Source organism: Erpetoichthys calabaricus, chromosome 1 (genome assembly GCF_900747795.2).
Source record: "Erpetoichthys calabaricus chromosome 1, fErpCal1.3, whole genome shotgun sequence".
NCBI classification, from domain to species: Eukaryota; Metazoa; Chordata; class Cladistia; order Polypteriformes; family Polypteridae; genus Erpetoichthys; species Erpetoichthys calabaricus.
Genome location: NC_041394.2, coordinates 80,217,724 through 80,234,861, shown reverse-complemented (window position 1 = coordinate 80,234,861; position 17,138 = coordinate 80,217,724). Strand labels below are relative to the sequence as shown.

Below are 17,138 nucleotides of genomic sequence, written 5' to 3'. Positions count from 1 at the left end.
TGTTAATTCTTCCTGCTAAAGTAAAATGGAGGGTAGACCATCTATGCACGTCTTGTTTAATTTTATCTATACAAAAAGCAAAATTTTGTTGAAAACAAGCTTTATATTTACTTGTGATGTTGACCCCTAGGTAGTTATACTGATCTGCAATGATAAAAGGGAAGGTGTCCAATTTAACATTGTTTGCTACAGTAGTCACTGGAAAGAGCACACTTTTGTTCAAAATAATTTTAAGTTCAGATATCTTTTGAAATTCTACTAGTGCTGTTATGGCTGTAGGCACAGAATTTTTGGGGTCTGGTATATGCAGTACCATATCATCTGCATATAGTGATATTTTCTGTTTTCTGAAAATCCCCTTTATCTCTGATGCATTCCGGAAAAAACAGCCAATGGCTTAATGGTAATTGTAAATAGCAGTGGTGACAAAGGGCGTCCTTGTCTACTACAGTACTGTTCTCTAGTTTGAAGTAGTCTGAAAAATGTTGTTAATACAAACCGAAGCTTCTGGACTAGTATACAGTAATTTGATTCATGCACATATGTTCGGGCCAAACCCAAATTTATGCAAAGTGGTGAACAGGTAATCCCATTCAACCATATCAAATGCTTTTTCTGCATCCAAAGATATGATTTCCAGAGTGTTTAATGATATTTCTGGCTCTTCTGAGGCATTGGGCACTGGAGATATCTTCCAGGGAGGGCAGAGAGCAGCCAGTGATTTTTCTCTGATGTGGATATTACCCTCTGCAAAGCTGTCCTGTTTGCTGCTGTACATCCAGCATACCATGTTGAAATACAGTATGCTAAAACACTCTCGATGGTTGAGCAGTAGGAGGTCAACAGCAGCTTTTCCTTCATTTCCACTTTCCGGAGAAGTCGCAGAAATGTAATTTCCTAGGACTCTCCACCAGGTCCCCGTTGATGTATAGAGGGCTGGCTCTGCTGTATGCTTCTTGAAGTCAATGACCATCTCTTTAGTTTTGTGTGTGTTGAGTGAGAGATTGTTCCTGGAGCACTACACTGACAGCTTCTGCACCTCCTCCCTGTATGCTGACTTATTGTCACTACTGTAGTTATGAGACCTACCACAGTGGAGTCAACAGCAAACCTGATGATAGTGTTGCTGGAGCAATTAGATATACAGTCATAAGTGTACAGGGCATAGAGAAGTGGGCTCAGTACACAGTCCTGAGGGGAGCCGGTGCTAAGAGTGAGGGTGGAGGAGCTGTGGGAGTCAGTTCTAACAGCTTGTGGGTAGCCAGTGAAGAAGTCCTTTATCCAGGCACAGAAGGAGGGGAAAAAGTTTAGATTATACAGCATATCAATTAGTATGCTAGGGATGATTGTGTTAAACACTGAGCTATAATCGACAATAGCATCCTTAAATAGGTCCCTGAGTGTTCCAGATGGCTCATCACTGTATGGGGGGCTGTACTAATGGCATCTTCCATGCATCTATTTGATCTATAATCAAACTGGTGAGGGTCAATGGTGGGAGGGAGGTTGGTTGTAATGTGCTGAGCTGTAAGTCTTTCAAAACATTCCATGACTGTTTACATTAATGCAATCGGTCTGTACTGTAGTCATTAAGGTTATTGATGACTGACTTTTGTGGACAGGGATGAGGCAGCCAACTTAAGACAGGGGGGAATGGTGGCCTGTGTCAGTGACAGGTTAAATAACTTAGTTAGAACTCCTCCCAAATGGTCGGCACAAGCTTTAAGTACCATGCCAAGTATGCTATCTGGTCCAGCAGCTTTTGTCTGATTCATTGTCTTGAGCACCAATCTCACCTGAAGTTCCTGAAAAGTGAGTATGTCACAGCTGGGATTCAGCAGGGGCAGAGTGTCAGTGTGAGACCACAGTGCCTCAAGACAGGCAAAGAAAAGATTTAGTTCCTCTGCCAATGAGGCATCAGCACAGATTGACACATGTGTACTGCTTTTGTGGGTTATAATCTGTCAGGTGTACCTCTATCTTGCTCTTGTAGGCCATCTTGGCAGTTTTGATGCCTCTCCTCAGATTTGCTCTTGCTGCACTGTACTGGGCCCTGTCTCGGATTCTCAACAGAGACTGAACCTCACTCATCATCGATGGTTTTTGGTTAGTGTAGACCCATATGTGTTTATCCACTGTAACCACACCAGTGTAGAACTTAATATAGCCTAGTACGGTTTCTGTATGCTCCTCTAAGCCTAATTGTACAAAAATGGGCCATTCTGTGTCTTCAAAATAGTCCTGTAGCTGCAAGAGGGCTCCCTCAGGCAAGGATTTGATAGTTTTTATGGTTGGTTTATTTTTCCTCCAGAGGGGAGTGTATGCTGGGATGACGAGCAGTAAGAGATGGTCAGAGAAGCTCAGATGTGGGAGAGGTAGGGCTCTGTAATCGTGCTTTAGGTTGGAATAAACACGGTCTGGCATTTTCTTCCCCCTGGTGGAGCACTGTACATATTGCACAAATTTGGGGAATAGTCTTTAGGCATGCTTGATTAAAATCGCAAGCCACAATGTGTACACCATCGTGATTAGCCTGTTGCTGCTTGTTGATCACATCGTGTAGGCAGACTAGAGCAAAGCTAATGTTAGTATTAGGACAGCAGTAAAGATCACTGTAGTCAGCTCCCTTGGTAGATAGAAAGTTCTGCAAAAAATTGTTATTGCTTCCAAATCAGGAGAGCATTGTGTGTATAAAATCTTACTGTTTGTACACCAGTCATTGTTTATATACACGCAAATACCTCCACCTTTTTTCTTGCTGGAGTCTCCATTCCTGTCAAAGCGGTAGATTGTACGGCCTGCCAGCTCCCCTACAGTGTCCGCAATAAGCGGAAGCAGCCAGGTTTCCGTAATGACCATCACGCAGTATTCGCAAACACAGAAGTTTATGCGGCTGCTTCCTTAGTCTAACCAGAAGGCCCGTCTGTCATCCATGCTTCTGCTTGCGCTTCCGACCCCATCTGCGTCACCTCTCAGGCCCAATAATCCAATGAACCCCTGGAGACCTCGCTATATTCTGCAGTATGTTGTGAATCCACTGGTAACTGCTTGTAATGTCCATATGGCATTGTAATCCAATATTAAGCAAGTCCATACTATTACCGATCTATCTTAGCACACCTTGCACATAATATATATGCAGACATTAACCAAAAACCACCGAAACAGTATATTGGTATCTTAAAGGTAATTTATTTATTTATTTATGTATGTATGTATGTATTTATAGGGTGGTCCAGATCTGATTATGCAATTATTGCATTGCATTAAAAGTTGCATAGTTACATCTGGACTACCCTATATATATATACTGTATATACTGTGAAAAATAGAGGCACTGTCGACCCCTTGAACCCTCAGACTAGACGTCAGACACCAGATAAAAGTCCAATATGACTTTACTTTACAATAATAATGTGCACCAAGCACTCTACACTCCACTATTCTCATATAATACACAATAAACCAATACAATAATCAATCCTCCACTCCCAGACGCGTTGCCACCCTTCCACCCAGCTCAGCTCACTCGTCTGGGTTTCCCACAGTCTTTTATAGTCCATGACCCGGAAGTGCTCCTGAACCCTTGTCCATGTGACTCGTTAGCACTTCTGGGTCGGATGAAAACTCTCCTTCTTCATCCTGGACGTACGTCATTTCCTCTGTTGCGGTAATTAAGACGCACTTCAGGTTATAGGGCACATGTAAGTCCTTGAGCCTCCCTGCAGCGTCCTCTGGTGGGCCCCACGGTGTCCAGCAGGGTTGGGAATAAAAACTCCATTGTCCATGATTCCCTGCTGGTCTTTGGGGCACTTCCATGCTACAGGGAGGGCTCAATCTAGTGGCCTGGGGGTATTGGCCGGGATGAACGACCGGCCATCTCCCACAATATATATATATATATATATATATATATATATATATATATATATATATATATATATATACAGTATGTATATATATATATATATATATATATATATATATATATTTATATATATGTTACATAGTTTACTGTCAAATAATGCAAAGAGTACGCGACACGTGTTTCGCCCTTATTTGGTCTCATCAGGCATACACACTCACTGCACCCCTCTCAGGGATCGAACCTTGGATGTCAGCGTCAGAGGTGAAGCCCCTTTACGCTGCGCCATGGCGTGTGGTTAATTTACTTGACAGCCTGGAGATCGGAGTAATTACATTCATAGCATTCATAGTCTGAAACACAATCTGATTGTATGGGTGGTTACCTACCAGGTAACTCATGAACGAACCACACACCATGGTGCAACATAAAGGGGCTTTGCCTCTGATGCTGACGTCCAAGGTTCAATCCCCGCAAGGGGTGCAGTGGAGTGTGCATGCCTGATGAGCCCAAATAAGGATGAAATACGTGTTGCATACTCTTTGCATTATTTGGCAGTAAACTATGTAACATTCTATGATCTGCTTCTCGCAGCTGAGATGGGCGTGGCGGATGTTTGCAGACTTGCAGACCAGCCACATGCGTTACCTGGTAGGTAACCACCCATACAATCAGATTGTGTTTCAGACTACGAATGCTATGAATATACATATGTATATATATATATATACATATGTATATGAACTTGCACATGAATTAAGTGTAATAAGTAAGCCTTTATGAATGTTACCCATAGTAATGTGTGGTTCAACATGATTGGCAAGTCAATGCAAACAGGAAGATAGGGCAGGAAAAAGCCTTGTTTTTTCTTGTGTTTGCTTGGTGGTGGCAGCAGTAATGTGAGTGAGAATGAATCTGTGCTTCAATCGATTCAAGAGTGAACAACTTAAAAGTATATTTAAATACATTATACCAGTATCTACTGAAGCCATCAGAATTTTTAAATTCCCTTTGATGTGTATTTTTGGCTATATAGCTCTCAGGTATTTTTCCCTGCCTTGCACAAGACAGATTCTGACTCCGTGCAACTGTATAATGGAAAAAATGAAAATCTATGACTTATAGGAGGATTCAATGCTCTTGTTCAAGGTTACAGGAAATTAGAATCTACACCAGCAAAATCATATATAAAATCAACAAAATAAGATGTGAAACATAATAACTCAAAACTAACAAAACAACAATAAAATATCTTAAGCATACATTAAAACATAAAAAGCAGAAAAAAGGTTAAAGGACTTGCCTAAAAGGCAATCTACAGCAAACACGTTCAATACATAAACTGTAGGAATCCAAGAAAAACAGGCAAGAATTTCACAGAAACTAGTAAATTCAAACAGAAATAGCAGTACTCCCAAAATTCCACAATGAACAAAATGATCTCCTGCTCCTGAACCTTCTCCACTGACTTAAATAGCCAGAGCGGTAGCTCAGGAGCAGTGACGTCAGGGTGTCACTACCTCCTGGGGTTTCGCCCACAAATACAAGGAAAAAAGGTACATTTCAAAAGATAGTACATAATAGAGAATGCTTTAAAATATAACACATAATAACTCCAAAGAAACAAAAATAATAAAATACATAAACTCATAATACTTAACACTTTTATTTGATTTTTCCAGGTTCCCAGGATTGCATTAATTTAAATGTAACCAAGGCAATTGTTTTGTTTTAGCCATTTTCTTTAAGTCGTCTGTGGCTGCACAGCACAACCATTTTCACAGACAGTCAAGTATTTCTTTTTTTGTAAAGCTAAGGCATTTAAATAAATCCATTCTCATTATCAAATGGGTAGCTTCCATAGCTTAGATAGCTTATACCCAACTATTTTTTTAACATTCCTCTGTATTGAAACTTCCACAGAGAGCAAAAAGAATTCAGTGAGGTCACAATAACAAAAGTTGCAGCATCTGAACAGTGGTTGATTCAAGAGCTTAATGTAGCCATCATCAGCAGAGGATGTGAGCAGGACTTACTTGGGACCTCCCCTAAGCACAGTAAGCAGTATGGTGGGTACAGAAAAAGATATACTGTATCACTAAGCCAGTGTTATGTACATAATAGAGACAGCATTTAATAAGATTTGGCATAAGTTCATTATTTACATATAATAGGTTTACACGAGAAACAAAAGGATACATCCTACATCTTCTCTATAGAGCTCTTAAAGACACTAAAAATTAGCAATTTTGTTCACCTATTATTTCTGCTACTCAGTTTCACTTGCAGCTAACAACTTACTGACACTAGGTACTTGACCATTATAATTTGATACTTTATTTGTCCCCAGGGGAACATTTGGTTTTTTGCAGAAGCTCTTTAAATAAAACAAAATGCATAAATAGATAGATAAATATACACACACACACTACAGTCTGAACACACACTAGAATAACTAAAAAGAAAGAAAACTAAAAAGTAAGAAAATTCCTCACTTGGCAGTCACAGTCCCAATAAGGCATCATGCAGAAGTATTGCTGTTGGTATAATGGAGCCCCAGTGCCATTTCCAGAAACACTTCTGGCTGAAAGTCCTTAGTGTTAGTATGTCAGTGAGGGGATGTACAACATTTTTCATAATGATACTCGGTTTTGTTTTAATTCCCTCCTTTGTTACTCTCTCCAGGGGGTTCAGAGTGCATCCCATAAGTGACCATGTCCTTTAAAGTAGTTTGTAGATTTAGTGGGCCTCTTTTTAAGGGATATTACCAGCCCAGCACACTACAATGTAGAAAATCCCACTGGCCATCACAGAGCTGTAGAAGATGTGAAGGATATGATGTTATGTTTCCCCCTCTCTGCCCCATCTTGACCTAATTGTGTCCTTAACTGGCTAAGATCATTTTGATGCCCATCTACATGATTGATATGGATAGGTGTAGGTATGTGATTGCTATGTCTTGTTACTCATGTGAAACACTGACCTTTACTTGACTTAACCGTGTCTTCTTTTCCAAAAAGCTGTATGGAGAAGGTCCATATTAACTTTATTTATAGGCATACTGTATATTCAAACACACCCACAGCTCATACTTCAAAAAGTTTTCCGTGGGCACATAATAGGAAAAAGAAAAGGTGGATAGATGGACAGATGACAGTTACATCAATTGGTGTATAGAGCTGTAGAGTACACTGCATCAAAAAATGTGAATTTATTACTATCCAGAATATATCAGAATTTAAACTTTATAAATACTCCTAAACTGATTATTAAAGAAAAGATCAACGTAGCAAATATTTATCCCTTTACAAGCTCAGGTGCTAATGGAGCCTGTCTGTATATAATTAATTTGTTTCATGTGAATTTAAATTAAGTACCCCAATCTTTGAGTGATCCAATACTTTGGCAGTATGGTCACAAAAACTATACCATGAATTCAAAGGATCATTCAAATAGGAAGTGTAATGCAATATTGAAAAGCACCAATCAAGTAAAGAGTAGAAGGAAATGTACTTTAAAACCATGGGTTTGCTGGTCAATCCATATGTGACAATTAAGTGACATGACAAATATCATATTGTAACTTAAAGCTGACAAAAATCATATATAGTAAAATGCAAGATCAACTGCAAGAAGGTGAATGCATCTTATAAGATATAATATTGACTTTTTAGCCTAAATAGTAAGCATTATACATGCATTTGCTTCCAGTCTGCCGTTGCCCATTATCCTGAGGAGAATATCATACTATGAGCCATGGTGATAACAACGTTATGCTGTAGGATGTCTTGTTGTCACAGCCTGGAATGCTTATGAAGACAAAGTTGAAAAGGATACAGCAAACTGCACAGAAATCCTTGGCAAAACTATGCCTTAGTCTCCATAATGCCTGAGACCTGGGTGAAAATGGATTAGACATGCAGCCAAACTAAGTGGCTCAAAAACTAAAAAGATGACATTGTGAAGTGCCTGGTCAAAGGCTGCAACACAATCTAATTGAGATTGTGTATTAGGTATAAAGTTTGAGGTAGTCTGTAAATTATAAAGCATGTATGTTCCAGTGCCCTGCTTTGTAAAGCTGGTGGAGACATTTTCTGTGAATTACTAATAGGGTGAATGCTTATAAAATCAGTTATTTTATGTTTTTTAAGGTAAAGTTTACATAGAATATTTATTTGGATTGAATTTAACATTTGGGCTTTACTTTGCTTCTATTAATTACTATTGAGAAGAGAACAGATGTTTTTTTTACTTCTTACTCAATATTTTATCTTTTGTTATAAAGACATATACATTTATAATAAGATTTATTTTTAATTCAGTTTCATTGTCATTGCTCCTGGTAGGTTTTTGTGGCTTTTTTAAGTGACACAAACAACTCAAGTGTGTTATCATTCTGCAAACTAATACAGCACATCTAAAGTAGTTAGCTGTAAGAAAATAATTAATTTTAATATGGGTGTCTGTTTCAGCAAAGTACATATTATTAAACTGGACTGATTATATTACCATGTATGGTTGCAATTAAAGAAGCTTAGATTGCATCAGGAAAGTTCTTGCAATGAAAGAAAACTTCTTTTGTTAAGAAAAGAAAAGAGAAAAGGAGATGGTATTCATAACAGCTTATCAAAAAAGTGTCGTCAGATGGCATAGTCTTTGAACCCGTGGTTTACTGAAACAATGTAAGATAACAGATTCACAACCCCTCCGCCCTAAGAAGCAGGTGTTAGCTCAGAACCTGGTTTCATTTACACTGAACATGTGAAGCATAATGAAACAAGGTCAAGAAAATATCTTTCCTTTTTGCTTTTACTTTGAATAGTGTTAAAATGATTGCTTAAACCAGAGTTTATGGTATTGCATGGTTGTTAGGATTTCATCTTAAGACTCACTACAACTGTCACTTTACAATGAGGTACCTCAAAGAACTAACAATAGACACTATGCTCAAAGGCCACATCAGTAAACAGGTATTGTTATTTTACATATTGCGTAAGATCTGGCATCTGTGCGGAATATGTAATGGAAAGTTGGGGAGAAAGTGAGAAACGGCACAAGGCATACCGGGCTAAGTGACAACAGAATAATGTGGGAGGTGAATACCAAGAAAAATAACCTTGACTGAGGCTGTGATCAGGATAGTACTGGCTCAGACTGAGACATACAGAAATATACATCTTAATATCTTTAAAATATTTTACTATATGGAAATACCATAAATCTACACAGTGTTTCATGCTGGGCACCATCACATTGTGTTTTATTTTACCTAAATGATGAAACCTACCTAAATACTGTATGTATCCTTGCAGGTGTACACATTAGATTAAATTTCAGTGTAGGGTTTGATCTCACCAATTTGTTGAGCCATTCAAGTATGATATCTGCACTGAGGCATTACTTTTTTTCTCCCTCATTCATCCATTTAGTGACTTCTTATTTTCAACTACAGGTATAGAGAGAGTTGGCAGTTAACACAGCAACACTGATTGTGAAGTAGGATCCACTCCTGAGTGAAATGTCATACCATCAAAGGTCACAATTACACATACCAGGCTAATCTGGAGATTTCATTTAGAGATTTTTGCTAGGATGGCTTAATAATAAATAAGAAAAGGTACTGGCTCTGGTGGTTCAATTAGATTATATTCATTCTGTGTAACAGATAAACAGGAGGCCATGTACAGTAATTTGAGTGATTTAATTTTTTTTTTCAATTTAAGTTTTACAATATCTTCATAAAACAGGTACATTGCCAGGATCCATTTTGCTTAGACATGTTATTCTCTGTAGGGTTTTCTCACGTACAGCTACATTACTTATGTATATATACATATTTATGGTGTTATTATGTATTGGGTTGATTTTCATTTGCTATCTTTTACCCTTCAGACTCCCCTATTACTTAAGTGAGCTGTAGACTTTTAAAATTAAAAAAGGGACGTTTGCTATTAGAATCATATTGCTTACTGATTATATAGTCCCTGTTATTCACTTCCACATATTTTGCACACATAAACATTCATTGATCATAGGACATTCTGAGGACTGATTTGAATTTCAGCTCCGGGACACCATATGTACGTTTTTGTTGCCACCATGCCCAAGTCTGAAGGTTTTTTGCCATGCCAAAACATCAATCATTAATATCAATCAAGGCCTGAATTTTATTTGTACCAGTGGGGGAACATTTCCCCAATTTAGCAGTACATGGGAGAATTGTATTGGTTTGAGAGGGATTTTAGCAGAGTTTTTATAAAGAATGATATGATCATCGTGGACTTTATGATTTGCCTTACTAAATTTATTCACCGAAATTCCATAATTGTAAAATGAAGTATATAAAATTATTACAAAAAAAGATGTAAACATTGTATCTGTGCCATGTACATTAGTGAATACCATAATTATTCGGGATATTTTAATTTCTACAATTTTTTATAACTAGTTTTGTTAACAACACACTTTTCAAATCAGCTTTGTCAGTTTTTTGATAATTGCTGTTGTGATATGTATCTTTGGATTAGTACGTGCAGAAAACAACAGATGATTAAAACATTTACTGAAGATTAACTTTTAAGAAACAAGTCAAATTAATTTAAACTGTTACAAATGTAAAATGTCAGAAACTCACAGTGATTTAATTGGGCAAATCTCTCCCTCTTTTTTTACATTTGTCCCAATGTTATGGCAATCTTTATGAAATCAAACATATGAATTAAAGATTAATCAGTTTTTTAGAATTCCTGTAAAACTGCTGTAGTTCTCAAAGTGCCTCACATAAGTGACCAGACTTTTCTACTGCTTATATCCATATATTTGTCCACAATTACCCATTGAACTGGAGTAACCCTAATGGTAGGAAATACTCGTAACTAAAGACTGCATCCCATTTAAACATTGTATTTTCTCTGCATTCATCACATTTTAGTTCGTATACTAATAAATATTTCTTTTGCTTAAAAAACCCAGATATAGTATTAGCTGATTTGTTTTCAGTAACAAAGTATGCTGTTTTAGTAAACTGTCAATGTAGTGTGGAGCACAGTAGTGCACCTGTCATCATCAGGAAGTAATGTATTATTAGCAATCTTCAAAATTAAGAGAATGTAATGGAGCACTCTGAAATTAAAAAATTAAAGTGAAGAAAAAAAAACTAATGCCTGAATGCACTACATCAGATTTTACTATCATTTTAGATGTCATAATTTTGAAATCTGTCCACCATGCTTTTTTTTCCATTTCAAGGTCACTGAAAGATGTTGCCAGTCCTGACAGAAGTAAGTACGAGGCAGGAACCAACACTAGACAGGATGTCAGCATACTAGTGAGCATACCTACACTCACACATTCAATGATTCATTCTTTAATTTTCTGAACCCGCTTATTCTAATACAGGGTAATAGAGTGAATCCCATTTGAGTAGCATGAGGCATAATACAGGATCCAGCCCTATAGTCCATTTAGCGAAAATACATAGAAATGTTGAAAATGTATAAATCCCACAAAAAAGATGATTGCATTAGCCAGAGTTCCACATAGCTGCCCTAATGGTGAAAAATAAAGTATATTTCTATCAGGTAAAAAATCATTTAATGTTTATTATTGAATGAACAAATAGGTTTGTGATTAAATATTTCATATTAGAAATAATAAAGTCAAGGAGCCAGGCAGTATACGTCTTCTATATATATTTAAAAGTTGTGTTGTAGTCATCCTCTCTATTCCTTATTTAACAAAATTATACTTGTTGGTAGTATAGTATTGTGAAACAATGTTCAATTTGTGAAACAAAACTGCTAGAGTTGCTCCTGTCCAGAGAGCAAATGGTTAACATGCATCTCGTATCACACAGTTACAGAGAAAAAAAAAGTGCTGTTGGTTTAGAAACATCAAAGTCAGAAAATACTCATGAAAATGACATAACTCTTCCTGGGTTGACAATTGCTGAAACAGTCAACTGAAGAAATTTAAACTGCTGTCTAAAAAGTGTATGAACGGACTGCTTTTTGATAGTGGGTAAACATCCATAAAACTAGTTTTTCATAGTCTGCACCTAGCAGCTGAAGTACTATATGTCTGACACATGGATTTTGTTGAGGCATGGCTTTATATGCTAAGGAAATAAACAGAAGAAACCTCACTGCACTTGCTTACTTCTTTAGTAATCCTGCTTTCCAGATGAACTGGCACAGAAATGAATTGGTACAGGAAGTCATGTAAGGCAAACAGCAGCAGGTATTGATAAATTGTACTTTAATTTTCATCTTATTCTTTAGTAAGTTACTTATTTAATGCAGTTGTGGATAGAAACTTTGTATTGGCTTAATTAAGGGGAGGTACAAGGGTACAAAATTAAATTGAAGGAACTTTTCGCAAGAAATGCTAAGATAAAAGCAATCCAATGCAGAAAAGTGTTTAATGCAAGGGGGCATTTCATTGCCCTTTTATGCACTGCTTGGACGAAAGACTTCTCATTTTTCGGCAAAATCTTTTATTGTCTGAATTTAGTACAATGTTGTATAAATGCTTTCATTGTCTTCTGTCATCCTCCGACAATAATGGCTGGTTTGTCTTAACAGGACTGCATAAGTTCACAACCAAAATGGATATCTATGTGCAACCTTCAAAAGATTCCTTCAAAATACCCTTTAGGACAGGTTGATAAAGAATTTAATTTCTGTTTAATAACTCCATAGAATTTTCTTGCTTCTCTCTTAAGCAACAAGCAGGTGTGTTTCAGAAAGGAAAAACTTCTGGTTTAAATAAGTTGTCTTTATTCATAACTGTTCGATTCTCCACCGAGTCATTGTCTGAGGGTATCTTACACAGACTTTCGCCATGTTCAAAATTACCTCATCTTCTCCAATGGAATCCCCCCACATACTAAAGATGTGCTGGTTAATTGCACTGGCATTTGCATATTTCTCCTGGACAAATAAATATGGATGTGTGTGTGAATATGCCAGTGATAAACTATCTTGCACTCAAGGGTTTTGGAATGACCCTGTAATATACAGTATCAAACTAGTTCAGACAAATAGATGATAGATGACTTCTTTATGCATACAGTATAGAAGAACATTGTGTTAGTGGATAATTATCATTTAGTGAGCAAGTATATTTTTTGCATATTTCTTCAATTAAATTATTATGTGCGACCCTTTTTTTAGTGATTGCTACAATTTACTTTCTAAGCAGAGTTTGTTCAATAACCGTCCATTTTTAGGAACCACTTATTAAAGATTAATTTAAGGCACATGTAGAAATCAGGCTTTATCCATTGTTTAATACAGTTAATGTTTATGGATTTATATGTTGTTTTTATCAAATCTCGTGCCATTAAAATCATTTTTGCTCTGTTTGTACATTTTTCTGTTCTTTACAGTTATGCATGCTTTTAGTACACTTGTTTCTTTACATTTTTGTTGTAAATTTTACTTCTAATGACATTACTGGTGGCTCATGTTATAAGCATGCAGGTTCCATTATGTACATGTGCCAAGGACATCATGCAGCATCTTTGTGTTAACCTTTTTTGTTGTACTTTAAAGAAAGGTGAAATTCATTCTATTTGGATAGTGACTAGTTGAAAAAAGTTTAGTAATGAGTCTGAGAGGTTAGAATCAGGGTTGTGTTGAATGTAAGCATTTGTTTCTTTTTCACTTTATTATGACATTTTGGCTACCTACGTCTCTAAGTATTTAACTCTATCTTGACTTAATAAAGATTCTGTTTAATGTCTAGAAATATATTTTTCCGCCCAAATATAACACCACTGAAGTCTAGGAATTAAATTGTATGAGCTAATTTGTTGGGCCCTAGTGAAAGATCAGGCCTGTCATCTCAAATCCTTATATTAACTACTTAACAAAACAAGGCCTCAGAAATTAAACTGTTTAGTAGCTAATTGTTACTGTGACTAAAATGAAGCAAACTGAATGTGCTAGGTGTTTTTTTTTTCAAAATCCTAAGTGATAAATATCAAGTACTAACATATTCTTAAATGTAAAACAAGTCCATAGGTCTGTTGGAAACTAAATATTTTACAGCATTATCAGATAAAGTTGGAAAGACAATGCTTTGGTCTAGTCTTAGTGTTTGTACTAGTTATTCATATATGTATATATGAGTGTGTGTGTGTATGTATATATATACAGTATATATATGTATATATACTGTATATATATATATATATATATATATATATATACTGTATATATAATATATATGTATATGTGTATATGTATGTATATGTATATGTGTAATACACATAATATATCACATTACAATAGATGAAGCACTATACAACAATACAATCAATACATTTCCAGAAGAGAGTTTACATTTGCAAAGTTAAAATCAACAAATTAGAGCCCCAACCCAACCCTTTTCAGTGAGATAAGTGAACCAAGGCCAATTATAAAAATAATCCTTGCATATATTAAAATATCAAAAGGAAAACAGGGCAGAAGCAAAAGTCTAGCAGGTTTATTTCAGAACAACATTGATATATTTTACAAAAATTCTGTAAAACCGTTGATTTTTTTTCTCATTTTTTTATTTTACATAGTATACAGTATCATTTGCCTACTGAATTATGGAAGGTAAGCTAAATAAACCAACACATAAATAATGTAGTGTAAGCAATTAGAGTGAATTTGTCATTACATAATTTTATCCTGTCTGGTGTCATTAAAGCAATAGGAATAATAAATTGTCTGACAATGCCTGACACGTAAGTGAATGTTTTCACCCCAAATGATCCTAATTTAGAGCAATCCAAAAAAACACCTAACGAGGCTCTTGCTTAATGGCATAATTCACATTTAAAGTCCAATAATTGATATTGTGGAAAATTGTACTTACGGTATATGAATCAAATACTGTGTAAGCCAAATATATTTCTTTAATATAACTATTCTGTTTATATTAAGGACAAATTATACATGGACTAATTCATTCATCATGTATTTCAAGCTTTGCCATATTTTCCTCTATCCTAAAATTCAAATTGTACTAATAGGATACTTTTTTCAGTTAACCAAGGAAACACGTTAATTATTTTGGTTTAGAAGTCTTGGTGTTACAGTAGCTATGAAATTCAAAAATCCAATTAAATTGAGCTTTTCCAAAATGAAAGAAAGTGATTATCATTGATGTTGATAGATGGTCAGCTCTTTGTCTCTCTTTAGTTGGTTATTATTGTTAAAATGAATATCCTTCTAAAGCCCATCACTTCTTTTTAGATATTTCTTTCACATGATGCACATGTATATTAATATAATCTATTTTAAAAACTTAACTTCATGTGAAGCTTTGTTAATCTGGAACACAACATTAAAAAGAGACAGTATTGCAAATATTTAATGTAAATGGCAGCATGGTATAACCCAACTTCCAGTTTTAATATTGGTTTGCAAATATTTGTACTTTGAGACTGTAGAATGAATCAGAAGGTAAGACAACTTTAACAGAGACACTGCTCACATTTCTTTTTAAATGCTTTGCTTTGTTGTCCTGTCATCAATAATTATTGCCAATTCATTAGCAGTCAGGTTATGACACACACAAAAAAATAAAAGCGATATAGAATGCACTTAAAAGCAGACATGATTTTATGTGCTGCTCTTCTGCACAATAATTGTATAGTCCATGTCTCTTTAACCTACAGCATTTAATTCATGGTTTTAATTATGTATCTGAATATTCAGAGACCTCTGTTTTGACAATATACATGCATCCTTTAAATAAGTACATCTAAAATGTGGAATTCCTGCAATATGCTATTTTTTCTATTTGCAATATAGAAACTTTGTCAAAAGGAACATACCCAGCTTCCCCAGTCTTCCATCAGTATCTATGATTGATTGTAGTATAGACACAAATGAGGAGAATAACTGTAGTATTTCTAGGCTTCATCAACTAACTCCCACTAAATACGTCTAGACAATCTTAGGTAATGACGGGGAAGGAGACCTCTCAATCAGCATCTTAAAAAAGGAATGGATTTCAGTCCTTTATAATACACAGTACACATTTTATCACTCTGTGCAAAAGAAAGCATAATTCATCTTATTTTTTTTTTCATCATAAACACACCTTTTTTAAGGAAAACATTTGTACAAAATATGTCAGGGATTGGACCTTAACTGTGAGTGATATGATCGATCAAAGGCTTTGCTAGATCATATATTTTATGATTATGTTCCCTTTACATGGTCTTAACTGAGTATATCATCCATCTGTCAGATACTGTCTGAGTAAGGACTCAGGACTGGTGTACAATAATCAAATCTGTGCAGATATATTAGTGTCAATCCCAAATCTACATGGTGAGGTAAACAGACATCCCATTCAACTCTATCAAAGGCTTTCTCTGCACCTAAAGATTGTAAGACCTCTGGGGAGTTAGTGTCTTTAAATTAATTTATTACATTAAACAAACTCTGAAGATTTAAATTTAATTCAGATTTGTGTTAAATAAACAGTAAAATTAAGTAGTTCCAAACTGATGAACACAAATCTAACCTAGCAATTTCTGTCCATTAGCATTATCGTATGGCCAATTGACAATGGAAGAGAGGAAAACAAATCTTCAGTCAGCGGCATACCTGGAGAACCCATGGGTGAATACACAGAAAATTATATCATCCAATATCAGACACAGTCACAGTCCTGGAGTCATCGGCCAACTTGCTAAACCTCCCCCTCTGGGGCATTCTGCAGTAGGTCTGTGCTGGCTGCCTAATATTACGAGAAAATCTTTCTAGGCATTTATTTCAAAGTTTCCAGAATCTTAGATGTCTTTCCATGGACAGTAAGACTGGCAGTAGAGCAGTGGCATCAAGTACCACAGCAAGACATCAAGAATAGAAGGAGAATAGAGGAGAGTTAATAGCAGTTCACAATTATGGTAATACTTATATTTTTGTACAAATGACTAACAAATAGAGATATGTCTAATCAGCAGTTCTAATCAGGGTATCACTAAAGTAGTGATTCTTAAGCCTGAATTTAAAAGCTAAGACTGAGGAGACATCTCTTATCTAAGCTGGTAAATCATTCCACAGCTTCCTGGCCCTGTAACTAAAAGATTGACCTCTCACTGTTAGTTGGTTAATCCGTGACATCTTTAGTAGGCTGACATCTTGAGATCTTAACATGCACTCTGGTTTGTAAGTAATGATAAGATCAGATAGGTAAGCAAGGCCTTGGCCATTTACAGCTGTATATGTAAGAAGGAGGATTTTAAATCAGCCCTAAGCTTTAC

At 35.9% G+C, this 17,138-nt stretch overlaps 1 protein-coding gene across 2 annotated transcripts in view; it reads left to right on the top strand.

The window, feature by feature from the left end:
- LOC114652364 (uncharacterized) overlaps nucleotides 1–17,138 on the top strand; it is a 105,239-nt gene that overhangs the window by 50,251 nt on the left and 37,850 nt on the right. Inside the window, exon 1 of one of the 2 annotated variants that reach the window (XM_028802732.2) lies at nucleotides 11,799–12,103. The exons of the other annotated variant lie outside the window; for it this stretch is intronic. The gene's annotated coding sequence lies outside the window, so the exon portion shown is untranslated. Of the gene's footprint in view, nucleotides 1–11,798; nucleotides 12,104–17,138 lie in introns of those variants that run through there. 2 annotated transcript variants of the gene reach the window in all.